Consider the following 18,766-nt stretch of genomic DNA (forward strand, 5'->3'; position numbering starts at 1 on the left):
GATGCCAACCAGACTTCTCTGGACAGACAACCCCACCAATGTGTCCTGAAGCTCTGATTCTCCAAAACCCCACCCCACTAGGGAAAGAGAGAGGCAGATTGGGAGTATGGATCAACCTGTTAATGCCCATGTTCAGTGGGGAAGCAACTACAGAAGCCAGACCCTCCACCTTCTGCATCCCACAAGGACCTTGGGTCCATACTCCCAGTGGGTTAAAGAATAGGAAAGTTATCAGGGGAGTGGATGGGATACAGAGTTCTGGTGGTGGGAAGTGTGTGAAATTGTACCCCTCTTATCCTATGGTTCTGTCAGTATTTCCTTTTTATAAATAAAAAATTAAATATATATTTAAAAGCCTGTTTCCTTTCCCCCTTACATCCATAATGCTAAAATGGTGTATGCTAATCTTGCCTATGTGGCCCTGCCTCCCTCTTAGTTTACAGACTTTAATAGTTAACAGTCAAAATTGATTACATTACCAACAATTAAGCACTCATTGCCTTTGAAATCTAACAGAGTAAAATAAAGGCCACAACTGTAATTCCTCCTGAATTGAGACTGAATTTGATTGGGAGCGCAAGTCATTTCTTCTTCTTTATATGTCTAGAATATTTACTTGTGATTTAACAGTGCTTTTGCACAATTACTAGCTATCAGGAGTATAGTTTCAAGCTCCATACATGGTAAGTGTAGGACATTGCATGCCCCACCAATATTCTGTCCCCTTCCCTTTAAGGACCGGTATAAGGATCCCGGTTCGAGCCCCCGGCTCCCCACCTGCAGGGGAGTCGCTTCACAGGCAGTGAAGCAGGTCTGCAGGTGTCTATCTTTCTCTCCCCCTCTGTCTTCCCCTCCTCTCTCCATTCCTCTCTGTCTTATCTTACAACCACGACATCAATAATAACAACAATAATAACTACAACAACAATTTTTTAAAAGGGCAACAAAAAGGGAAAAGAAATATAAAACAATTAAAAAAAAAAAAAAGAAAAATGACAGATTGACTTGTAAAATTCTTCCTCACAGCACAAATGCAAAGTATTCTTGTAGAACAGAGTAGCAGTTCCGGTAAAGTATACAAGTATTCACTCATTAGCTTTCCCTTGTTTTCTAATGCAGTGCTCTAGAAACACTAACAATGAGTGTGGTATTTGTAGTAGTTACATGTATCAGCTTAGCAATCTATGATTAACCATTTGCATTTTTCTTAGTTTTGTTTACATGAGCATTTAGCTATATAACATGCATGAAACTCCTTGCATTGTCCAGTACACGGACACTAAACATTAGACCAGTGAGTACTTGTACTCATATATGTAAAGCTTTAGCTACCTTAAAAAAAAAAAAGGGAAATAGCTCAGCTTCATTGAAAGTCTTTGTTTTAAATGGGAATGTTCATTAAGTATCACTTGATGTTGTCTTTTAATATGCAGGTATCTTTTCTCCCTCTCTATCTCCTTCTCTCTTAATTTTCCTGTCTCTGTCTAACAAACAAAATATTTAAAAAAGAAAGTTAACTGTAATCATTTGATTTGTTTCTCTGTTCGGAGATTTATTTACTTCATTTTACGAAAGACAGACAGACAGATTGAGACACAAACTCAGAAAGAAACACGAGAGAGCAACACAGTTCTGGCATATGTAATGTTGAGGACTAAATCTGAGAACCTCATGCTCACAAGTCCTTTACCACTGAACTACTCCCTGAGCTTTTGGAAAATACTTTTAACTGTTCTACTTTTGTGCTTCCTTTATTTCACTCTCTTGAAGGAATTATATTCAAATTTTGCACTATTCAAAAGCTATTACATTTTAGGTAGTAGTTCAGTTTATATAATTTCTCTCAAAATTTTATAACTTGTGCATCAGATCTCTATTATTACAAACATTTCATGACCTGCTAAAATAAAGGTAAGGAGAAACTGGGCAGAAGGTAGATAGCATAATGATTATGCAAAGAGATGCTCAGGAAAGAAAAAAAAATTAAGGAGAAACTTCCTGGGTACATTTTGAATCATGAATGACTGATGTCTGTGTTTTGCTACTCATGTAAACATCAGCAGAACACCCAGACATAAAGCTACAGTGACTATATCCTGTTGTATTTGATATTTTGCTCACAGCTATAGGTTAACAAGCATTTCTTTGTTTGATCATTATGAAAGTATAATTGGCAGGGCAGAAGGATTGCCTTTTAGTTAACAATCTGTTGGCAGTCACATGATTGGCCTGGACCTCCAGTAAATCCCTCTCTCCATTGTTACTGGTCATCTCTATCAGGAACAACAAAATAGACCCCTTTGTGGGCCTCCATAGGACCTTGCCCTCAGTTCAGACCAACAATGGTAGAGAATGTTCCATCCTCCAAAGGAAGGCTGGGCAACATACATTATATTACACCACAGGAAGATGGGTCCTGATATTGGGACAGCTTGGAACATTCCTATTTATGACCACAGAATGTGAGCTCAGATCCACAGGGATGCAGAGGTCACATAGGCTCCTAAGCTGAATAAGGGACCCAGATCACGTCAATTCGATAGGGTTTACAGTCAACAATATTTATACCCCTTTCCCATATTTGTGAGCTACTTTCTTTCCAGATCCAGCTTTCTGGTCCTTTTTCTAGTCATGACATCATCTCCCCAGACAATAACTTGGATCCACCTGCATATCAGATTTCAGGCACGGGGGGGGGGGGAATAAAAAACTAACATAGCCACAGACCCTTTGGAATATAACCAAAATATGACTACTAGCTATCTACAAAATGGAGGGCCCCCAACTCTTCATCTGCACTATTCCAGCCTTTAGGTTCATGATTAATCAACAATTTGTTTGACTTTGTATGTTAACTCTCTTTTCAGCCACCAGGTTCCAGAGGCTAGCATGATGCCAACCAGACTTCTCTGGACAGATAACCCCACCAATGTGTCCTGGAGCTCTGATTCTTCAAAACCCCACCCCACTAGGGAAAGAGAGAGGCAGATTGGGAGTATGGATCAACCTGTTAATGCACATGTTCAGTGGGGAAGCAATTACAGAAGCCAGACCTTCCACCTTCTGCATCCCCATAATGACCTTGGGTCCATACTCCCAGAGGATTAAAGAATAGGAAAGCTATCAAGGGAGAGGATGGGATATAGAATTCCAGTGGTGGGAATTGTGTGGCATTCTACTCTTCTTATCCTATGGTTCTGTCAGTGTTTCCTTTTTATAAATAAGATAAAATAAAATAAAATAAAACAAAACCAATCTGTTGGCAGGATATACCATGTAAAATCTTTAAATATACAGTCCACAGGCTTCCATTTATATTCAAATCTTGGTCCTAGATACCACAGGGTGAGATCTGCATGCAGATGAAAGTGGAGGCGTCTGAGCTCAAGAAGAATCCAGGCGCCAGTCTGACATCAGGGAGCACAGGAGACTGTCAGCGTCACCGTGGTGTAACAGGAGCACCAGAAGCTAGAAGGAACCAAGCAGTGAGGGTGATTAGGACAGTAGCTGCCACAGCTGAAAAGGTTTGAAAGTTGCTCCCTGCTGTTGTGTTTGTGGGGACTGGCAGCACTAAAGGCTGGACACCAGAAGAGGAAGTCCCACTGGTCCAGGGGGGAGGGGAATGGTTCTTCCTGCGGGACACTTAGGATGCTAGAAACCACATCTTCTCAGAGAGACCCCCGAGAATGCCATGTCATTTAGTCTAAAGAACCTTTTCAAACTGGTTTTTAAGTGGAGTTGATATTTAGAAAAGGAAAGGGGCCAGGTGGTGGTGCGACAAGTTAAGTTCACACATCACCATTCACGAAGACCCAGGTTCAAGTCTCTGCTCCCCACCTGCAGGGAGGGAACTTCACTGTCTGTGAAGCAGCACTGCAGGTATCTACTATTCTCTCCCCCTCGCTCTCTTCCTCCCCCTCTCAATTTCTCTCTGTCATATCAAGTAAAATATAAAGAAAAAAAAGTAAACAAGAAAGAAAGAAATAGAGGGGAGAGAGAGCAAAGAAGGAAGGATGGGCCTCAATAACAGAGTAAAATGTAATAAGGACAGTTAGAATTGTGGGGTAGGTTTTCAATTTTGGATTAAAATAATATCCAGAACTGCTATAGCTTTTTTAAAAAATTAATAACTATTTTTTTTAAATCTCATTAAAAATGAGATAAGTACATGCTGGACATAGTAAAAGATCTCTTAAATAAATTAAGAGAAAAAAAAGGCAGGGATGAAGAATGGAATTCAGGAGTCGAGCACGTCTTCCAAATGTGAGTCCTTGAGTTTATACCCTGGCATGACATAAAATAGAAATGTATAAGTGAGTGTGTGCATGTGTGCGTGTGTGCGTGTGTGTGTGTGTGTGTGTGTGTGTGTGTGTTATTATGACATTGTATAAAGTGCTCTGTTCTCTTGCCAGTAAAAAACAAAGGAAGCATGAGAAAGAATAACGTGGGCTCATCTAGATTAAGTGTTTTATGGGCATGTCTGTGAGTATCTGAAAACACACACACACACACACACACACACACACACTCAAATATGATTCTGCCACTCCTGACCTGCAGCAGAGTGGCCACTGTACTTTGTTCCTATGATTTCTTCCAAAACTTCCTGTTGCTGACAAGTGATGCTTCATGTTTCCCAGCTTTGTATAAAGTCTTTGAGTCAGTTCCCCTCTTGACCTGACTGCTGACCAGCTGTGGGCAGGTTGGCCACCCTCTTCCATTTCCCACCTGGGGTGGGACTAGGGCTGCATTTCTTCTCAGCCAGCTCGACCACTTTCAAGGGAATTTGATGTATTTTATGCAGGATTCTAAATGCCTGTGGAAAGAGAAGGATTTTTCTGGGCATCTGGTCTACTGCCTGGCCAGAAATGGAGATGATTTGTAGAATTTTAAAAAGCCATATAAAGTTAAAGAGAAAATTAAAAGTCACAGTTATGTTGGTTCCTCTCTTATCTGTTTTTGGAAAGGAGATACTGACAACACAAATGTTGTCAGGGGGAAAAAAATGCCTGAAACTGTATAATGTAATCAGTCATCTCCTGTTTTAAAAATTAGCCTACAGTTATAACCTAAAGTCTTTTAAATGAAAAACAAACTAGCAATCGGGGCTGGATAGTGGACACCTGGTTGAGCAGACATATTACAATGTGCAAGGAACAGCATTCAAGCCCCCTCCAGCCCCCACCTGCAGGGAGGAAGCTTCACCAGAGATGAAGCAGTACTGCAGGTCTCAGTCTCTCTACCCTTCTCTCTCCTTCACTATCTCTCCCTTCCCCTTTGATTTCTTTTTTTTAAATATTATTTATTCCCTTTTGTTGTCCTTGTTGTTTTATTATTGTAGTTATTATTGTTGTTGTCATTGTTGGATAGGACAGAGAGAAATGGAGAGAGGAGGGGAAGACAGAGAGGGGGAGAGAAAGATAGACACCTGCAGACCTGCTTCACCGCTTATGAAGCGACTCCCCTGCAGGTGGGGAGCCAGGGGCTCGAACCGGGATCCTTATGCTGGTCCTGCGCTTTGTGCCACCTGTGCTTAACCCGCTGTGCTACCACCTGACTCCCCCCCTTGATTTCTATCTGTCTCTATCTAATAAATAATGAATAAATAAAAACGCATGTGTTAATCTTTGGCTTCATTTTTAAAGACAGAAACAGAGAGAGAGAGGAGAGACCACAGCACAGAATCTTCCTTCATTATGGTGGGGTCCAGGCTTGAACCTGGGTTTCAAACATGGCAAAGGTGTACACTATCTAAATGAGCTGTTTCACCTGTACTTGGATTTATTTTTAAAAGATTGATCTGGGAGGCCAAAGGTAACACAGTGGGTTAAGCGCACATGGCGTGAAGCACAAGGACCTGCATAGGGATCCCAGTTTGAGCCCCCGGCTCCCCACCTGTAGGGGAGTCGCTTCACAAGTGGGGAAGCAGGTCTGCAGGTGTCTGTCTCTCCCCCTCTCTGTCTTCCCCTCCTCTCTGTGTCTTCTGGGGCTTCCTGTGTGCAAAATGGTGCCTAAGAGGTGAAACTGTCTCCCCACTCCTTGGTTTCACTTTTTTTAAAGTATTGATTTAGTTTCATGAGAGAGGGAGAAGTGGATCATTACTCTGGTTTATATAAAGGCAGGTTAGGAATTCAGGACCTCAACTTTTCAAGTCCTATGCTTGACCTGCTGAGACACCTCTCCAGCCTTTTATGGCTTCATTAAAAACAAAGTAGATGACTTTATTGAGGAAATACTGACCAGCAAGACAGTTCCTGTCCTAGGTGCACAACTTCAGATCTTCCCAAGGACAATTCATACCACACCCTCTGCCAGCGTGCCCTCTTCCTCCACTATACAGCATCATCAGCCCCTCTCCCACCACTCTCCTTTCCAGTCCTTGAATCTGCTGTTATTATTTCATGTTTGAAAGTCAAGGTTGTCTGGGAGTCCGGCGGTAGTGCAGAGAGTTGAGCGCACGTGGTGCAAAGCACAAGGACCAGAGTAAAGATCCCAGTTCGAGCCCCCAGCTCCCCACCTGCAGGGGGGTTGGCTTAGTGAGCTGTAAAGCATGTCCACAAGTGTCTTTCTCTCCCCCTCTCTGTCTTCCCTTCCCCTCTTGATTTCTCGCTGTCCTGTCCAACAACGAGGACATCAGTACTAATAACCACAATAACGATGAAACAACCAGGGCAACAAGGGGAGAAAGACTGTCCTTCAGGAGCAGTGGATTGATTCATAATGCAGGCACAGAGCCCCAGCAGTAACCCTAGAGGCAGGAAAAAAAAAGTCAAGGTTGTCATCAGATTGGGAATTACATTATTTGTTCTAAAGCTTTAGTTCCTGTTCAAATAGACCCATGTAATTTTATCTCCATTTATCCCTGGGTAGTGATGACCTCTGAGATTCCAATTATACTTTTTATTTATTTTATTTTTCATATTTTGATAGGACCTGGAGAAATTGAGAGGAAAATGAGAGATAGCTAGATAGAGACAAAGAGAGACAACTGCAGACCTGCTTTCACTGCTGTGAACCTACCCACCTACAAATGGGGACAAGGTGCTTGAACACGGGTTCTAGTGCATCTATTAACAGGTATACTCAATCAGGTTTGCCACTACCATCAGACTCCCTGAGATTCCAATTTTAAAGATGAGATTGACACAAGTAGGCAAAGGCCTTTACCTAAGATTCCCCCAAATGGTGACATAGTGCTGTGATCTGAATACAGGTCTCTGTGACCTCAGGGAACAGTCTCTGGAGTTCTGTGCATGAAGTCAGAGAAGGCACATTCCACAGTGAAGCCATCACTCCGACTAATTGTTTTATTCCACATTTTACTTAAGTCCTCCCAGACCTGAGCCTCCTGCTCCATTACTCCCAGGATTTGAAGTCCATTTTTTAAGTTGTTGTTCCTAGTTTTGACCTTCAGGGCAGACAATCTGTTTCTACTGGGTCCCAGCCCTCATTTCTCCAGAAGGGAAACCGATAGTCTGCTGGGACCTGATGGACTAATGGACTAAATGACTAATGGATGGGCTGCTCTCTGGGTCACAGATGAGGAGTTTACCCTACTCCCATGACATCATTGAGAGTAGTTAGGCCCTAATCTGGCCAGTTGAGATCCTACGCCAGTGGAAATGTGAACCATTAGAGACTCCTACGGCCATTTGGTTCCCTTTATCGTTAACCTCTGAGTCCCTTTGCCTGCGTTCCTACCATAGACCTGTCACGTGCTCTGTAAATAGTTATATAATATGCAAAGATGGGTGTATATTACGGTTAAGGCAATATAACAATGATATTCCTTATCATTGCTACTGCAGCTTATACTGTACTCAGGCTGGTGGTGTAAGGCATATTATTCCCAGACTTTGTTTCCTAGACTTGAAGACCTAGTCCCAGGGAGCTAGACTTTCTGAGCACAAAACCTTAGAGCAGAGTGGATCATGACCCCCAGGTCCAAACCACCAGGGTCACATGGAGCCAACAGCTGTGGATACGGCCTGAAATGACTTTCTGTCTGTCAAATTCTTGAAGAGGCTTGGGAGGAAGGATTCTGCAGACTGTTCAGTCCAAGCTGTTCTCCTGAATGTTCTGTGGCTCCAGGCTGGGACTCCTTTTTCCACAAGATAGATAGGAAACATCTGGCAAACAGAAAACAAAGAGCTTTTCAGATTCAATTCATAGTTACAAAAAAAAAAACTTTTGAGTATTTTTTCCCCCTCTAGAGCATGGTAGTCAGTAGTCTGGGATTCTTCCTCCCTTATTATGCTCTTAGTCTTTTTCCAGAGCTTCCAGAACCTCTGCTGACAGAAAAGGCCCTTCCTAGGGTGAGCACCCATATGTTCTGGGCCAGGCACTTGCTGTGAGTGCCACTTGGGACTGGACCAGGACAAGAGAAGTTGCTCTGGAAAGTGTTGCTGGTGGAGAGAAATATTGGATTCAGAGGGGATCTGGTGCTATGAGGAAGCCACTGTTGACAGGATCAAAAACCAAGTGGGGACTGGGCAGGGTCTGTGTGTTTTATCCTCAAAATACAGACACACACACACACACACACACACACACACTCACCACCCAGGGAACGTTCCCAGAGGGACACAGGCCAGCCCCAGGGACTGTACCTATGATTCCCAGCAGCCCCATTTCTGTCACTTCTGCTCTCTAGTCTGTCCCCCCATGTGTGCTCAAATGACCCACATCATCCTCAACCCCATCAGAACAGAAAGGACCTTGTTTACCGATGGCTTTCCAAGCAGAACAACTGCACAGATAGCAGAACCTCATAGAACAGACACTGTTCTTTGCAGTCTAGACCCTGCACTCCACAGTGTAGACATGACACCTGCTTTGTAGACAACATCCCCACAGTGTGGACCCTGCTCTCACAGTGTAAATACTGCACTCCTGGCATAGACTCTCATCTCAGAGCTGTACTTGGCATCAAGCAAGAAAAGATACAGTAAACATCAGATTCCTCCCCACACCCTCAGGCAAATCTCAAAGGAGAGCAATGTCTGGATTTTACAGGTAGTAAAAGGGTTATGAGTGGGCAGTTGGGCGGTGGTGCACGAGGTCAAGCACACATAATAGGAAGCACAAGGACCTGTGCAAGGATCCTGGTTCGAGCCCCTGGGATCCCCACCTGCAGGGGAGTCAATTCCCAAGCGGTGAAGCAGGTCTGCAGGTGTCTCTGTCTCTCTCCTTCTCTATCTTCCCCTCCCTTCTCAATTTGTCTCTGTCCTATCCAATAAAAAAGGAACAAAAATAACAAACAAAAAAGGGTTCCAGGAGCAGTGGATTTGTTTGCCGGCAATAACCCTGACGGCAAAAAAAAAAGGTTATGAGTAACTTCTCAAATACAAAAAAAAGAGCACTGTGGACCCCATGAGCAACTGTGGATGAGAATGACTCCTCATCAGGTATGTTGGGAGAAGCTTACATGATACTCCTGCACACACAAGCCTGAGGATTCTATAAGACCACCCTCTTACCACAGTCTCTGCACCGAGTTCCAGGGAGAGGAAAACGATGAACACCACATGCTGGAGTGAGCCTGAGGCTGGACTCTGCCTTTCCTTGCTGTGGAGCTGGGGGCTGGGAAGAAGGGAAGGTTGCCTGCCCTCTTGAACACTCCTGGGCTGGTGCTTCCTCTTGGACTGACAGTAGAGTCACTATCTGTCAGTACCTGGAAGGAAAGGCCAGATCACTCCTTATAGTCTATGCAACTCTTAGACCTGGCCTTTTTCTGTCCCCATGTTCACAGTAGGCTCTACATTATTAAAGACTTGCAAAAAGAAAGCTGTGTGACAGACATGAGTGGCCAGAAGACCTGACAGATTTCCTGCCTGAGAGCTGGGAGACAACTTAATGGTTAATGCAAAAGACTTTCATGCCTGAGGCTCTGTGGTCCCAGGTTCAGTTCCCAGTACCAGAGCTGAACAGTGCTCTGGGCTTGCTCATGAAAATAAATAAATAAGTCAATAAGTAAAATATTTCTTGCCCTAGATATTTCCAAAGAAATTCTGTGAGTCTGATAGAAAGGCTTGGCACCTTTTAGACTCTTTTGTGGTTTTGATAAATTGGAATGAAAATGTGCTTTCCAAGCCAGGGAGACAGCATAATGGTTATGTGAAAGATTTTCATGCCTGAGGCTCCCAAGTTTCAGGTTCAATTTCCAACCTTACCATAAACTAGATTTTTTTTCCACTATCAGAATTAACTTTATTTTCTGTATTAATGCATTTGGCAAACATACCCATAAGACTGGGCTTAATACACAACAAATAAGTTTCTTTTCATTATTAACGCATGGAGTTTTAATCTAAAACTGTGAACAATTAACTCCCAGCCTCAAGTCACTTCAATTGATGACACACTATGATGAAAAACAAGCTTTCATTTTCTCCAGGGATTTGATGCACAGTGTAGTGTAGCTGCCGTTCATGAGATGTGATTACCAGCCAAGAGATTTTAGGCTTATTGAGTCAAACAAAAAGTACTCTGATGTAGCTAAAAGCCTTACATAGATGTACTGCTGCTTAGGTAAATAAGGATGATAGATGGATTTTTCTATTTCAGGAGGTTAAATATTTTGTGCATGAGAAACACAACTCTACCAAGTTAAGAATCCTAAGTATGATTTTTTTTCTTTCTGAGACCTAGTTTTTCTCTTAATTAAGTTGTGAATATCCCAACCTTTGGTAGAACTTATTTCCACAATATTTAAAGGTTAATCTCAGAATGTGTTGTCAGTTATGGAGTCTTTTGCTAAGTGGGTGGCTAGAGTTTTTTTGCTCTCAGTAAGTATCTTGGCTGATGAATAAAAACATTAAATTTAACACCCTGGTTGTTGGCAGCTCAGACAAAACCACTATTGGCAGTCATCGTAATGGCTTTTAGAGTATCTCCTGTCCCAAAAAATGGCCAACGAGCAACTGTTGATTTTTGAACTGGGCACTAGTCTCAAGGCACACTCAGAAGACTGGTCTGGTACCACATTAATTCTCTTAATTAGCATAGTGGCACTCTCTGCCCCCGTCCCCAGGCCCTTGTAAGATATCTAGAATAGACTGAAAATCTTTGACAGCAGATTCTCAAGTAAACAACTCCTTGTCCTTCATAAACGTCTCCAGCTGGGCTAGAACCTGCTCTTTCCTTCCTTGCTCTGCTTGTTCTGTGAGTGTCGTATGCTTTACATTGGTTTGTTCTAGCCCTCCCCCACCAAGAGAATTAGATCAGTCCAGTTAGCTTCGCAGGCCTGCTTGGCCCCGCCCCTAAGGAAACCCGCCAGAGTTCCAGAGTGACAGAGTTCGGAGAGTTCCAGAGTTCGAGAGTAAGAGAGGGTTCCTGAGTTCGAGAGTTTCAGAGTTACAGAGTAAGAGAGAGTTCCACAGTGGAAGAGTTTCAGAGTTCGAGAGTTGAAGAGTTGCAGAGTTCGAGAGTTCCTGAGTTCCAGAGTTAGAGAGAGTGCTTGCGAGAGGAGTTCCTGAGTTCCAGAGTAAGAGAGAGTGTGCTTGTGCCGCTGCAAAGAGACAGCAGAGTTCTGTTTGGTGATTAGTTTGTCTTAGTTCATGAATCGTTGTTCCTGAATAAAGAAATACAGCTTCCCTGCCCAGCCGTTGTCTCAGCGTCTCTGTTACCCGCCCGTGAAGCTAACCCGGCCGGCTAGAGCCTACGAATTTTAACAACATGTGAGCACTTTTACTTTGAAGATGAAGTAGCAGCCTCCATAGCTGAGGGCAGAGACGTTTATGATTAGTAGTAACATCCAGATGCACTCTTTTGGGAACAACTTTAATCTCTGTTGGAAAAGCAACACTTGCTAGTATATTGTCTTGGTCTACTCTGGTGACTTACAAAAGCTGAGGGTCCTCATCCTCTGATTTACTCTCACTTAGCTAGAGCTCTTCAGGGTGATCTAACAGTGAATTAACTGCTACTCTATCTCCCCTCACAGACATGCCCATTTCTTTCAGCTTCTCAGCCATCGGGCTGGAGACACTGTTGTAAAAGGCAAAGATGATGTGGGGGTTGCTATACTGCACTGGCCTGCAGGAAGTCCTCCGCCTGCTCAATGTTGCTTTTGTCACCAAACTGGCCACTGCTCAGTCAAACGTTATGCAAAGCTTCTGCCTTCCGGCCAATGGCTTTCACCCAAGTATGACCACCATTTGCAAGCACATCCACCTCGAGGACGAGGGTCTGCTTTTCTCCCGAGGCATCTGTGTAACCAGAAACATGAAGAACACTAATGACTTCTTCCAGGTTTTCTGCTGACTCCACAATGGCTCGTAGGCGTGTTCAATTTGTGCTTGTAAATAAGACTCCTTAATAGCTACTTTTCCAGCTTCTACTTTCTGTAAGAATTTTAGTTCTGCCTTTAACTTGCTGCACAAATTTGCACCACCTTCTATGCCACCTTTTCATGATCTAAAAAGCAATTCTGTTCTCTTGAGCAGTTCCTTGGCTATGGCGATTTGTTCAAAGAGCACAGAGTGTGCAGACATGATGACAGCATTATTCCTTTCCTGCAGCGCAAAAAGCAAGGCTGGAATCCTCATGCCCTCCTCGCTCCGGCCTTCGTAGCAGCTCAGCCCGCGCAAACTCTGGTGGGCACATCTTTCATCACATGGTATTTTTCTCTGTGCCTCTCTATATCTTTCTCTCACTACAGTAAAATAAATATTAACAAAAAGGAAGAAAATGCATTTTACTTAAATACATGAGCGAGGGAGAACTAGAATACCACTCTGGCCTCTGGCTTATGGGGGTCGGGAGTGGTGTCAGGGATGGAAATCACAAGGACTGGCTCAAAGATTCCAGTTCAAGCCCTCAGCTCCCCACCTGCAGAGGGGTCGCTTTGCAAATGGTAAAGCAGATCTGCAGGTGTCTATCTTTTTCTTCTCCTCTCTAAATTTCTCTCTGTCCTATCTAATAACAACAGCAACAATAATAACAACTGGAAAAAAGATGGCCTCCAGGAGCAGTGGATTCATTGTACAGGCACCTAGCACCAGAGATAACCTGGAGGCAAAAAAAAAAAAAGGGAAGTAATTATAAAGGTGCACTGGCAATGGAAGCTCCTATGAGATGTGACAAGGCACAGGCTGGATTTGCTTCTTGAAATGTGCTGAAGAGAAACCAAAGCAGTGTTTCAAAGGCCTAGTTTGAGCATTTGTTCTCTAAAGTTGTGTTGTAGACGTGCTCACACCATGTACAATTCCAGGGGCACTGTCTATATGTCACCCGCAATGTTCTGAATGTGGAGCACATTTGTATGAGGCACAGAGAGGTAAAACACACAATCCTGAAGGGTGAAGTGCCTCATCTCATTATTTATAGTGTCAGAGCACAAATAAAATCATCCTCACTTTTCTGGGTTCTTCAGATGCTGGACAAACAAACAAACAAGTATCAACAGACTGAGAAGAAAAAAAGCAAAGAGAATTTTATTAACAAGAATACATGGGAGAAATCCCGAGAAACTGAGGAACTGACTCCAAGGTTGTTCCATGTCCTCTCTTTCTCCCTTCTCTTCTCTTTCTTTCCTTTCTGCTTGCTCACTTATTTCCTTCTTCCCTTCCGGATTTTCTTCCTTCCTGTTAATAGTCACCAGAGCTTGACCACTTCTAGCTAACTTTTTAAGATACAGAGACAGAGGAGAAAGAGAGAGAGGATGTCACCACTATGCCAAAGCTTCCTCTAATGCAATGGCAGCTAGGCTCATACCTGGGTGACAGGCATGAAAAAGTTAGGTATCCTATCCGCTATCTACATGAGCTATTTTGCCATGAGCTATTTTCCTCCATTTCTTCTTTTAATAACTTAGTAAGGAGGAAGACAGGAAGAAGGGGAAGGTCAGTTAGGAAAGCCATCAAAAAGGGCACCCGTATCAGACTTCAGTATTGATTAGATGTTCCCAAGAACATTTAATCAACATGAAGGTTTCTTTCAAGACAATCTGGTCCTGCCTTCAGGGTCCTTCTCATGAAGTTATGAAAGCAGCCTAAATGCCCATATCATCAGATGACTGGCTAAAGAAGCTATGGCATATAGACTCTGTGGAATACTACTCTTTAATAATAATAATAACAAAAGATGGTATTGTATCCTTTGGGACAAAATGGATGGAACTGAAGGTGATTATGCTTAGTGAAATACATAAAGCAATGAAAGGCAACTGCCAGATGTTTACACTCATATGTGGAGTCTAGAGATCTGACTTACATGAACTTGCCAAAAAAGAAAAAAATCCAAACAAAACAGAAGCAGGCAAACTATTTGTAAGGCTTATGGAAACTCTGGTGATTATCTCTGGGAGGTGTGTGTGTGTTGGGGGGGTGCTACAGAACTTTGGTGGAAGGTGTAGTGTGGAACTATAAATTGTAATCTGACAATCTTGTAATAAACTTTTAATAACAAATAAAATTTTATAAAAGAGTCAATGAGAATGGAAGTAGATAGCATAATGGTTATGCAAAGGGACTCTCATGTCTGAAGCTCCAAAGTCCCAGGTTTAATCCACCGCATCACCATAAATCAGAGCTGAACAGTGTTCTGGTAAGGAAAAAAAACTCAATGAAATAAGTACAAGAATGTTAAGACTGTGTCTTCAAGCTTCTACCTTGTGGTTGAAGTGCAGCTTATGGAAAATGCCCATTTCTGTTTTTTAGGTAGAGGCAGGTGAGAGAGAAGAGGCAGAGACAGAGACTACAGTCCAAAGCTTCCTTCAGTGCATTCAGGACTGGGCTAGGACCTGAGTCTCACACCTAATAATGTAGTTCATTTTCCAGGTGAGCTATTTCACCAGCCCAGTTAATTTCTTTTTGAAGGTCATTTTTCTGTCTCTGAGTTCTTGAATGTGAATTTTTCTCTGTGTGTGAAGAGCCCCCCAGACTCCCATATGCACAACTTCACTGTTTTTGATTTACTTTTCCACTCAGTCAGAGAAGGAAATAGCATCTCTCTCTGGAGCTCTATCACCTTCCACATGGTCAAGGGTTCAAGCCTGAATTGTGTAAAAGGCTAGACCCAGGCTCTGCTTGTCTATCTCTTTGACCCTGGATTTGGATTTTTACCAGGCCTTACCATTAAAATAATTTTTTACAAAGGTCTGGGTTGGGGAGGGGGATACCATCTCCATGACATTCTGGAATGTTCTGGATGAACTGAGAAAAATCTCTCCCATAGACTGAGGAGATTACAGCTGGCAAAGGCTTCCTGTGCCTCTCTCTGCCTGAGCAGGTGTGGTGCCAAATGTCTCCCAGGCACAAGAGGGCAGTGTGTGCACAGGCGTCAGCCTGGACAAGCCCAAAGAAGATGGATGGATTCCTATCCCCTCCAGGAATTTTTGGCTGAACTCCCAGATCTAGAGGGGATTAATGAAATGTGATTGGGAGGGTCTGGACCAGCCCTGAAACCTAATAAAAGTGCCTAAGTGTAAAGACAGAACATAAAGACAACCTCTCAGGAGCTGAGAGGAATTCTGGTCCTTGGGTTCTGCCCCTGGGAGCAATCTGTGCAGCCAATCAGCACAACTACAGTGATTGTCATCAAAACCTCTGTCAGGACATGCAGAAAAGACAAGAATCAAGACTGTTGAGAAACAGCACCTCATCTTCCTGTCTGACAGAAAAGACACTTTATCCTAAGAAAGCCCCTTGTTCATTCCCAGAAAACTCCCTGTGCACCGGGTAATGAACCCCAGGAGCCTCCACACACTCCTGTCTCTCATTCCCCTTCTTCAGACCCAGCCCCAAGCAGCACACAGTCCGTGATCTGTTGTTATGCTGAGAGAGAATGTCAGTCACATACCCAGCTTTAATCTTGGCTACCGGCCACCTTTGAGAATTGCCATCTGCTTCCCCCTTGATCAACTTCAGTGGGAGAGCAGTGATTGCAGCTACCTTCTACCAAGTGAAGGGGGCAGTCACTTTCCAGTCATGGATTTCAGTCATGGTAATGGTCTCTGACTAGGCCTGAGGGCGGGCACTCTGCTTGCCTTTTCTATGGAACCTTCCCTAATCTCCTTAGCCACTATAAACCCTGACTCCTCTAAATCCCTTGCACTTTTTTTTTCTACCAAGATTATCTCTGGGGCTCAGTGTCTGCAGGATGAATCTACTGTTCCTGGTGGCCATGTTATTCTTTTCTTTCTTTCTTTTTATTTCTTTTTACTTTCTAGGACAAAGAAAAATTGAGGAGAGAGAGATAGAAAAGAAGGATAAAAGAGAGACATCTGTAGCATTGTTTCACTGCTCATGAAGCCCCCCCCCACCATGGGTGGAGAGCAGGGACTTGAACCCAAGTCCTGGTGCATGGTAACAAGTGTGCTCAATGGAGCACTCCACCAGGTGGGCCCCTGTCATCATTGTCATTGTTTTTCTTCTTTTTCTTTCAATTATTTATTTTTTTATTTTAAATATTTATTTATTTATTACCTTTTGTTGCCCTTCTTGTTTCATTGTTGTAGTTATTATTGTTGTTGTCGTTGTTGGATAGGACAGAGAGAAATGGAGAGAGGAGGGGAAGACAGAGAGAGGGAGAGAAAGATAGACACCTGCAGACCTGCTTCACCGCCTGTGAAGCGACTCCCCTGCAGGTGGGGAGCTGGGGGCTCAAACGGGGATCCTCATGCCGGTCCTTGTGCTTTGGGCCACGTGCGCTTAACCCACTGCACTACTGCCTGACTCCCTCCTTTTAAAGGCTTATTTATTTATTCACGGGGAGGAAGGAAGACAGAGAGAGAACTAGACCATCTCTTTGGCACATGTGATGCCAGGGATCGAAATTGGGACCATATATTGGAGAGGTCAATGCCTCATCCACTGTTCTACCTTCTGGGTTGTATTCCTGTCATTCTTTTCTGGGAGATCATGGCTGCCTAGATTGTTGCCTGTTGTACTTGTTTTATCTCATCACTAACTTTGTAGCATTCTGGAGCCATTCTTTATTTTAAAAACTGGAGACCCGGGCCGTGGTGCAATGGGTTAAGTGCACATGGTGCGAAGCACAAGGACCAGTGAAAGGATCCCGGTTCGAGCCCCCAGCTCCTCACTTGCAGGGGAGTCGCTTCACAGGAGGTGAAGCAGGTCTGCAGGTGTCTGTCTTTCTCTCCCCCTCTCTGTCATCCCCTCCTCTCTCCATTTCTCTCTGTCCTATCCAACAACAACAACAGCAACAACAACAATAATAACTACAACAATAACAAATCAAGGGCAACAAAAGGGAAAATAAATATAAAAAAACTGGAGTTTGAGGAGAAGCAGCTAGAGGAAGGCTGTATTTGCTAATCGAATACTGTCCATTTCCCATACAAATACCATCCATTAGCTGAGACACCCAGGAGCCCTGTCTAGGATGACCTTTCACCTCCCAGTGAATGATGTAATCACTCAACTCTACGAGGCCCTGTGGCAGCCAGCATCCTGTCATTCATTTTTGAGTGAGGGCAGCATTTTAAAGTATACGCCCAAAGGCTCAGAGGTTGCCAGTTAATCCCTGGCACTATTGTCTCTCACAAAAATAAATACATCTCTGGGGGGGGGGGGATTGGATTATATCATGGAGGCACAGTGCCTTCTCATCCAAAAGAGGTCAAAGGGCATGCCAAAGATAGCCTTCTGCCTTTGACCTAATGCCTTGAACACTTGCATGGGACAGTTCACCTCTGCACCTCAGGCTGTCCCAGTGTTGCAATAAGCTGCTTTACCGCACATTCTACCACTCCTATCATGCCACTCATGCTTGCAATTTCCCAACAGTGACATTCACAGGTCGTTGCAGGGGTTCAGGGAACCCAGAGGTGGTGGGGACAAAAACACCCTCAACAGCACTTTGCTCCTAACCCCTAAAGGCACTTTTGAATATTGTGTTACTCAACTCAGAGGAAGTGAGAAAAGCAAGGAGGGAAGGAAATTCTGCAATTCATTAGAAGAGGATGAAAACTGGATACAGTGACTAAAGTGTGTGTTGTGCTTTGATTGGTTGAGTAGGTTAACAGGAGGGAAGTTCTGACTCTAAGAAAAGTTTTTTTTGTTGTTGTTGTTTGTTTTCCTCATATTTGGTGAGCGGTCCATATTCTGTCAGATGTGTATGTCTGTATTTGTCAGCACCATATCTCTTGCCAGGATTTTTCATTTCACCTATCAGACATGATTTTCAGACTTGGCTTTTACAGTCAGGAGAAGTTTAATTCACCATTTTCCTCAGGATGGAAGAGGAAAATTTTCTTATTCAGAGGAAAAGTGGTGTGGGTGAAGAGAGGGCATCATGATTAAATAAGTAAATGAGGCATAGCTAATTTTATCTTATTTTAAATGTTTTATTTATTTCATTTTAACAGAGACAGATACCAGAGCACTGCTCAGCTCTGGCTTATGGTGGTGCAGGAGACTGAATCTAGGACTTTGGAGCCTCAGGCATGAGAGTCTCTTTGTATAAACATTATGTTATCTATCTCCCACCCAAGACATAGATAATTTTAAGAGTTTTTTTTACTAGACAATACTACTAGACAGCACAGAAAATGACAAGTTTTGATATTTAATTGAAATATTTAATTGAATTTAATTAATATATTCGATTGAAATTCAATGTGAGTCATTGCCTGGCTCCAGAAAAGGCCAAGCACGGTCATGGTCACACCAGCTTTTGCAGGAAGGGGCAGGCTCTTTATAAGTGGGTCCATTCTGCTTAGATCTAGAGACCCTCTTCACCTACCTCCTATTACACATCCCCCAATCACTCCAAAGCTAACTGTGTCAGACAAAGTAAGGGC

At 43.3% G+C, this 18,766-nt stretch overlaps 1 pseudogene; it reads right to left on the reverse strand.

Moving 5' to 3' along the window:
• Positions 1–10,723: 10,723 nt before the first annotated feature.
• Positions 10,724–12,518, reverse strand: LOC103110903 (UPF0415 protein C7orf25-like; annotated as a pseudogene).
• Positions 12,519–18,766: the final 6,248 nt, after the last annotated feature.

The sequence above is a fragment of the Erinaceus europaeus genome, chromosome 7 (genome assembly GCF_950295315.1).
Source record: "Erinaceus europaeus chromosome 7, mEriEur2.1, whole genome shotgun sequence".
Taxonomy (NCBI): domain Eukaryota; kingdom Metazoa; phylum Chordata; class Mammalia; order Eulipotyphla; family Erinaceidae; genus Erinaceus; species Erinaceus europaeus.